Source organism: Meleagris gallopavo, chromosome 2 (assembly GCF_000146605.3).
Source record: "Meleagris gallopavo isolate NT-WF06-2002-E0010 breed Aviagen turkey brand Nicholas breeding stock chromosome 2, Turkey_5.1, whole genome shotgun sequence".
NCBI lineage: Eukaryota > Metazoa > Chordata > Aves > Galliformes > Phasianidae > Meleagris > Meleagris gallopavo.
The window spans coordinates 36,736,970-36,745,932 of record NC_015012.2 but is presented as its reverse complement, the minus strand read 5'-3'; the positions used below and the strand labels follow the sequence as shown (position 1 = coordinate 36,745,932).

Genomic DNA, 8,963 nt, shown 5'->3' with positions numbered 1-8,963 from the left:
AAAAAAAAAAAGATAACCCACCCAACCACTAACATATCTCTTCTCTGAGTATCTCACTTATCTTCAGCAAGAAAAGTGAATTATCGAAATGAGCACCTTTGGCTGTGAAGGAAGAAATGCTGTGAGCCAAGTACAAGGACAGGAGTTTGAGGAAAGAAAAGGGCAGGCATCCCTGACTCCTTAGACACAAGAAAGGCACTGGTGCCATCCAAAGTGCAAAAACTGGGTCAAGTTAGAGCCAACAAAAAAGACAGAGCAGCACACAGGAGGCTTAAGGTGCGTATTTAAGAGTTACTTCTTGCTGAGACTGACTTCTGCTTCATGTAGTTTCATGTAACTTTTTTTCTATTTTCAGAATCCACTCAGTGAATGTTAAACAGCTCTCAGCACTGCAGGAACTCAAACTGCATTTCTCTCCAATCAAAGATATAATGAAGCAGACGCTGAGGGCTCCAGATGATTTTCCCATCAGAGGACCCACAACTGTGAAGTCAATCATTAGGGCTCCAAGCAAATGCTCTTCAATATGCATGAGCTACAGTATGGGAAACTTAATACTGCATATCTTGAAACCTCTAAAAAGTGACTTTTCTAAGTTGGCATAGGATTGCTTGAGAACAGCCAAGCAGCTACAACTAGCACAAAGGAAGCAAAAGCTCACCACAAAGGATGCATCCATGCAGCCAAGTTTATGCTACAAGAGGTAACCCCCCACTCCGCAGCTTTGCAGATATACTGCAGCACAGAAACAGCACAGACAAATGCAAACAATTAGCATAACAGACCGAGTCCAGGGGCTGATGTTTCCAAGACTTACACACAGAAAGTCAGACAAACGACCGATTTCTACCAACTTTTTGCTGCCGCAACCGGGACAGAGAAGCAGCAGCAGCACCCTCCGCTGGTGTCTGCCGTAAATGCAGCAAACGAGCCGGTGGGAGCCGCTGCTAGACCTGTTGTTACATTTACAGAAAGAGAGCTTTTCACTCAGCATACCGATCGAGCACTCCCTCTGTGCGTGGTCTGCAGCTGTCTCCAGTCGCTACAGACGTGGGTTTTCTCAAAAGCAAGAGCAGCTATGTGATCGGTCAAGCACAGAACAAGCACATAGAGTTATTAAGTAGTGTCAACTCTGCTCCATACGTGAAAAAGGTACATTCCCCAAAAAGTCAGAAGCTAAATAGCACTTAGAGTAACAGCTTTATCTGGGAGCTTGCAATAACTGATTTAACTTTTCCTTATCATCATCAATTTTCCTTCCTCTGGATTTCAGACCATTTGATATGCATAAAATTCCAATAAAAATAAGACAACCTAAGCAACTGCAGTCCTTATTGTGCCTAAGGAAGACATGCTTAAGAGTTAACTTAAGTGCTCTTTCATTTGATCCAAAAGTAGACAGCAACTCTGTGCTTAGCCACATTCAGCACACACCATCTTGTTTCTTCTTTGAAGATCAGACTAAATTACTGAAAATTATTAAAAACTCATTTTGTATAGCTATAGTAAATCTTTAGTCACGTGGACGTACACAATAAAAAAAGACAGGTGAAGATATGGGGGTGGAAAGAGAGTGAAAAAGCTCCAGAAAGCTTTGAAGCTCTGTGATTTCCCAGGAGAGCTGTGTATTGGTAGAGAACAGCCCAAGTTGCCATATGTGCCCAGATTTGGAGGAAAAAAAAGTAGTAGTAGCTAAAAACATAGCTAACTAAAGTAACTTAAATTTTAAATTGGTCAGATATCTCCCCCCCAATGAGGATATCTTTAATGAATTTCTCTCAATCTGACTATGAGGTGATACACATCTCAGAATATTTCATACACATTTATCAGACTCAAATTCAGCTGCTTGGTTTCATTCATTAAGGTATTTTGAAACTGCGTATATTTTTACATTCATTAATCAAATGACTATATTATATTTACTTGAGATTTACTTTAGTTTTTAAATCTGAGCCATCAGGATGTGAAAAATAAAAGGCAGCAATTCCAGTGTAACATCCTCCATATGGCAGAGTTCAGAGGAAATACAGCTACATACAGAAGCACATCTCTTAAAATGTTTTAACAGCGAAAATGATTGAGGTCCTTTTAGGACACATTGTTCCATAAGAGGATTGGAAATCTGCCATTATATTACTCGATTTTGCTCCAAAATAAACTAAAGCCAGCACAGCTGGAGGTGACAGAAGCATGTCCAGGGTAAATACCTACTCCCTGCCCTCCTTCCCAGCTGTTAAAGCATTCTGGCCCTGCTGCTTTCACAGCATGTAGCACTGGACTGCTTCTACCCTCTCTTCTCTGTAAAGCTCCTCAGCTCTCCTCATCCTCTGCATACTGAAATCCCCCAGATGATGCTCAGGCCAAGAGTCCCAAACATCCTGCAGTCACAAAGCCCTCAGGTGCCCTTATACAAACCCTTGTTTTACCAACCTACACTTCTCTTATATCTTGTACCCTACAAACAACCACATCACTTCCCAACAGGCTGGTTCCTCCCAGAACACTTGTGGTACTCCCCACTCTCATCGCTGAATGAAGCAAGGATCCTGTGGGCAGAATTGCTGAAGGTAACACTGAAAAGCACTTGCAAAGGGGTTCGAAGCAAGCTTGCGCTGACAACCTTAATTCCACCATCTCTTAAGTTTTAAAAAATTAAATTAGTAAAATTATTGTTACTATGTAAGGATGCCTAATTAATATAACAAACTTATATGAATACAGGTTTATGAAAAGAAGCAAAAAAGACAAAGGTTTTGGTATGCTGGAATCTTCAAACAACTTATGAGAATCATACAGACAACTCTCCAGAGCTTAGAGATCTTCACGGGACTTCCTTTCTTCAAGCAGAAGTTTTCTTTAATGTAGTTCCTACAATAACATCTGAAGCTCCTCTTCTTCAAACTCCCTTTTTTTCTTTCTTTCAGTATTCCATTTCTGTTGGTTTTTTTCCACGCTTCTACAGTTCCCTGCTCTGATCCACCCACTGAGCCAAATTTTCCAGCTGGGCCATCTCAAGTCTAATGCATTCAAAGTTCTGTCACGGTATAAACAAGCATAAATAGTCTGCACAATCATCAAACTCAAGGAGCAATCCTTTTTTCTCTTACTGTGGTAGGAGCAGCATTAGCTCTGTTTGGAAACATGATATATTCTTGGCACTCTTCCCCCAACAAAAGCAACACTTTGTTAAACCTGCTCCCGTCAACTTTGTCATATATTTTGATGATTTCAGGGCAGAGTTCAATTTCTGCCACCAAGTCAAAAACTGATGAACAAATTAATTCCTTTAGAAGTGCACAGAACAAAGAATGGGGCAATCCTGGTGACTGCTTTGCAACAGAACCAGCTTGGAAGAGCTGCTGGTTGAGACAGGAAGCCGCCTGTCTGCACACAGCTCGAGGCAGAAGCCTGTAACTGCTTCTGCATCTCTTCCAGGAGAGCTTTATGGAGAAAGCAGACATCTCCAAAGTCAGTACAAAACAAAACAACAAAAAAAAAAACAACCACAAACAGATGTTGTTAGGACACACTGAGACAGAGGAAGGAAAAAGAAACTGTGACCTGTCTCACTCTGATCAGTCCTTCTCAGGCGATGAGCAGAAGCAAGCCCACTGCTTCTCCGGGCTCAGGGCTCCTACACAACCCCAAATGTTGCACGTACACGTGGATAACCCCAATGGCACCAACCGCCCTCGGGGCCGGGTTACGCTCCCCAGGTGCGTCCTCGTCAGTCACAGCCCGCTCTTCCGTCGCTAGGGGGCGCTGTGGTACCGCAGCGCTGGCGGCCCGCTGAGCCGGCGTCGACATTTTGGGGCTCTGCTGTAGGGAGAACTCTCTTGCATGAACGTCATGGACGAGTGAACGGCAGCGGGCCCTGCAAGTCAGCCGGCAGCAGGCGGGTAACAGCACAAGCACGTACCTATTAGCGTGCCATACTGCATTCAGAAAATACATGCGCATGAGGTGAGGTGGGTGCTGTCGGCTGAGTCTTTTCTGTTAGGTGCTGAACACACAGCAGCTGAGAAGTGTTTGCTCCTTGGTTTCAGTCCTGGAGTTGCATGTTTCTCAGCTCCTTGCAGATGCCTTACGTACAGATTCACCTGTAAACAAAGCCGCCTCATCCTGCAGGAACTCACTCCTGAGCAGTAGGTTAGGTTTGACCGGTAGTTAAACAGTTCTCTATCCTCTGCAGAGCTACAGCACATTGGAATTCCAGGCTCCATCATCTGCTGCCAGCCAACCTGGTCATCCTTTTCTGCCTTTTTTTTTTAAATATCCCAGAAAAGCCATGCTGGAGCTCTGTAGGCCTCTCACTAACAACAACAACAACAACGTGTCTTTATCACTACTCCAAGGGCAATTCTACTGCTGAAAAGTTTCTCCAGTGTCAATCCAGAGGGCTCCCTTGTCAAACACAGCTTCTGAAGGCAGAAGAAACATGAGGCTGCTCCCTAGCATTGCACAACCTTCTGAGCTCACCTGGCTGTTAGTACTCCTTAGAGCAGCTTTAGGATATTGAGGTTAAAAGAATACAAAACCTTTAGGCAATAATTGTAGAAGGAGTGAGCAAGATTCAGGTCCTTTTCTTCCAGAGTTTATCTCCAGCTGTCTGAACTGGCAAATAATCAGGGCTGAAACAGATAATTTCTAACACGTGGGACTTTGTTAACTGGGAAACAGATGCTTCATATTATCTAATTATTAGAAACCAAGGGAAGAAGATAAATTAATTTCCTTTGTTGGTTGTAACTAAAAATCATCCTTGCTTAAATAGGCTTTTCTTTTTTAAAGACTTTTATGAAGAGAAGATGTTCTCTGCCGGGATGTGTTGTAGGTTATGGGAAATGCCAGACAGAGCAGTGCTAAGCATTGCTTACTCTTCTATCTCCCCCTTTTTTTCAGGCCACACCTGTTCTCTCTTTTCTAGTCACCTCATACCCAACTAACTGAAATATCTAAGGGAATTCCCACTTTAGAGAAGTACCTAGTTTCTATAGTTCCTCTTTTTGGTGTCTTTCCTATGGGGGGAGGGGAGATTGCAAAGAATGGGTAAATCCTAAGGCAGAGGAAGTGCTGAAGGCTAGCAGAGGGGAGGATGTATATACTACTTCAGCTGTTGAGGATTTAATGCCTCTGAGTTACAGAAGCATTCAGGAAACTGAAAGCTGGGAAGAACTACTTAAACAGTTTCAGGGCTTTTTAGTCTTACCTCTACAGATTGTTGAGCCTTCTATTAATCTGCAAGGAATGTACAGCATGGACAGAAATTTCAGAGTTTAAGACTCCTTACTAATATGGAATGAAGAATTCATCTATGAGATTGAGTCTGCTTTTATTGCATGTTGTGCAATAGGGAATACTGCAGAAGAGAGCAAAATCAGTTTATAATCAGCTAATAGAGGCAAAAGTCCAACATAAAACAAAGGCTTTAAAGTTCCAATGCATCTAGTTCATTGAATCGGTCCCTTTCTAGTTTCTACTTGTTGAGTAACATGTTTAATTCTCCTAGAAGTTTGTTTCTCTGGTCTAGAACCAAATGAAGTTATCAAACCACATATTACTTGCTTCAGAGCTACTTTAATTACTCTGATTAGTATGTGAGGGTGAGGTCCTGCACTTGGTGCACAGGCATTATTTCATTGGAAGCCAGTTGAAGTGTTGGCTGCCTTAAGGATTATAGGTTAGAACCCCACATTTGTACTGTTGTACGCCACTGTATGACCTAAATGAGATTAGAATAATAAATCCTGATTTATTATGAGGGTTTTATTTAGATATATTTTGAGTATGAGGGTCTGCGTCAGGATTAATTATGAAATCTAGCGTGCCCCAGCACTGAGAAAGCTTAACAACACAAGGACATTTTTTCCCTTGAGAGCACTAGTTCCCAGCCCTCTCTCTGGCTTTCGTCAGCATTGCTAAGTGTTGAATGGCCCAGAGATGCTGGATCCCAAAGATAGTGACGTAGTCTGGGATTTGGAGATAAGCCCACAGTGAGTGAAGGATGGAAGTATCCCATTGGCAGCCTGAGTAATCATCCTCTGCAATGCAGTAACATTCAAAAGACATCCAGTAAGGTTTTCAGAAGTCAGAAATAAATGAGAAATTACTGTTTCAGGATTTATGTGTTGAGCAGACATTAGTTGAGGTACCTACCCTGTAATTAAGGCAGGTTCCCTCACCTTTTGCAAAGGAAAGTCCCTTCTTCTCAGCTTTGTGGCCCCAGCTCTCATCAGGAAACCTGATACCTTGCTGATACCTTGTCATACAGCACACCAAATTGCAGTAGCCTTAGTATTTGACACAGAAGGTGTGTGCTTGCACAACAGTTAAATTTGTCCAGCTTAATAGGCGTACTACTACAGGCTTAAGAGGAATTTGCCCTTCCAAGTAGTAATTTAACCAGAACGGGTAGGGGGCGGGAATTAAAGTTAGTGAACTTCAAGAGCATGGGACACAGACTGAAGAAAGAGAAGTTTTAAGTGCTGTGGTAAAGCCAGGTGCATTCAATCAACATGAATTACACAGTATTTTTACTTTTCTCTAAATCTTAACACTCCCAATCTCTATCAGCTGGCTGACCAATCTGTCTACAGTAGATTTCTATTCCGCTTGTTCAAAGATTCTTTACTCCATTCAAGATTTAAACCACAAGAACCAGGTACTGGAAGAAATACAATTTGAGAAATCAAGAAGCCTCAAAAGGGTGAAAAGCCTTCCTGTGTAGCTGAGGACAAATTCTCTGGGTTACCACATGCTATGATTGGAAGGATCAACGTGGTTGATATGGCACTACAGGAAGTGTAAAAACAAAGCAACTAGTGAGAACGGAAAGGTGTTACAAAAGAAAAGTAAAGGTGCTCACCTGTTCCCAAAGATAAAGGCTAACAGAGAAAACTCCACAAAGGAGGAATCTCCAACCAGAGATTCTTCCCTAGTGGTAGTCAGCCCTTAAATGAGGTCTAAGAGATGTGCAGCTGAGCTCCACCCCTTCCGGTCACAAAGCTGAATTGCCTTCAGCTGTGCTCCCAGGGCTGCCCAGGTCCTTTCCCCGGTAGTTCAGGCCGTGATTCAAAGGTTCCACACACCACAGTACAGAATCAAATATGAAGGTGGTTCAGGATCTAACAAAATGTTGAATTACTTTTTTTTCTTCTCTTCCTAGAGGTGCTCATTTCTGCCAAACCCCTTTTAAAAGGCTTTTTAATTCTACACACAACATGGTGGGAGTCCTTGGGTGCATGGTAGCACACAGTGATTCACTCACAGTCTTGCCAGCAAGTTCGTTAAGTCCAAGTGACATCAAAGACAAGAACCTTAGACCTCTGCACAGGAGCAGAGCAACACTTCAACTTGCAGAATCCAGATGCTTTGTTATCTACTTTTGATCATTTCAAGTCAAATGGCAGCGTGACAGCCTGGCTTAGCAACCTTTTGAACCCTCAAGCTCCACTCAGGTTTATTCCTTTGGACAGTGACCTTTAGAAAGAAAATAGTACGCAAACAGATCCTCTGGAATTGCCTAACATCCCTCAACTGCAGTGGCTGAACTTTTAAAGGGCTGGAAGGCTGCATGGGTAGGCCTATGAAGAAGCTTCTTGTAATGTTACACAGAAGTTTCTCAATGAAGTTTCGGTCAACTGCCAGCAAGGACACAAGTCTGTGACACTGTGCGACCACTGCTCTTTGCTGTCCCTTGACAACTCCTGGCAGGGAGCAGCAGCTGTCTTTATCCATTTACATCATGCTGCTCCTGGGTTGTGAGTGGGCAATCATCTCTACAGGGGCACTAAGGGAAACCAGTGCTTTGTTGACTGGAAACATCTTCCAGCTTCTCTGTACATTTTATAGTATATTTCAGACACGTGTGTGATTCTGAAAATCTTGGTGTTTTGCTGATGGAGTGTTACAGAAGCCTCTACCTTCATTTAGCAAGTTAGAGTCTTATGGCACAAGCTGTTGTTATAAGTCACTGATAAAAAGCTGTAGAGGGCTCATCACCACCATAGCAATATTAGCCACAAGTACAGTCAGAATGTTTGTGCTGAGTGCAGGGTAACCTGCTGAATTTATTATCACTGAAGTCTGGCCCCAGATAGAATGTGCATGTGCTGGGGTTGTAGAGACAGATGTATGCTTATGGCAGGCCTATCAGCAGAACTGGGAAAGGCTAGGAAGAAGCTTTCCTTTTTTTCTAGAAGGAAGTATATATCAATCTAGGGGAGATGTTTCTCTGGTCTGGGACACAGAACCTTTCCAGTTTCCAGTATGTAGCAAAATAACTTGTTTATTTTTTGTACTTACTCTGTCTGTTGTACCTGTTGTCTAAACTCCTGTCCAGGCTCTTTATTTTCCCCACCTTTGCCTAATGAGTACAGATAGCTTTGTTAACAAGCTTGCTTCAGTAACAGCTTTGCTTCCTGTGATCTAGACTGATACTGAGTCAGTTTTTCTGTTTTTTTTTGTTTTTTTTTTTTAATCTGGGTAATATACAGGATCTAGGAGCAGGTGCTAATTTAAAACAAAGCCCAAGTTTATTTATGTTGAAGTTGTAAAATTCTCTTTCCATGCAAGCTATGACATATCTGTAAATGTACGTGATTCTCAGTGTTTTGACACTTCATATCCTCACTCCTCTTTCCTGTCACTCACTGTGTGCTCTGCGTGTTCCTGTACTTTGTCCAGCCTACACAGCCACCTGGTGCTGTGAATCCCACTGCTTCCAGGGGCTATTCATCCAGGATTCCCAGAGCTGACTCCTCCTGGTAAGGGTCTTCAAATCTTACCTAGGCACCTTAGTAGAAATGACCTAGTTGACAGAAAGAGTGAGAACCCACAGATCCCCTTCCTGTCAACAGGAGCTGACTTTGCTTGGTACCTTTAAAATCGAGCCACTTGTGTTTCAGTACATAAGCATGGGTTTTAGGACATAATCTTAAGCGTTAGGTGTGGATGTTTTT

General features: G+C 42.6%; 1 long non-coding RNA gene across 1 annotated transcript in view; it reads right to left on the bottom strand.

The window, feature by feature from the left end:
* Positions 1-6,916, bottom strand: part of LOC116216319 — a 15,729-nt gene extending 8,813 nt beyond the window's left edge. Inside the window, exon 1 of the long non-coding RNA XR_004158866.1 lies at positions 6,869-6,916. This is a non-coding gene — a long non-coding RNA (uncharacterized LOC116216319). The remainder of the gene's footprint in view (positions 1-6,868) is intronic.
* Between the last annotated feature and the right edge of the window lie 2,047 nt (positions 6,917-8,963).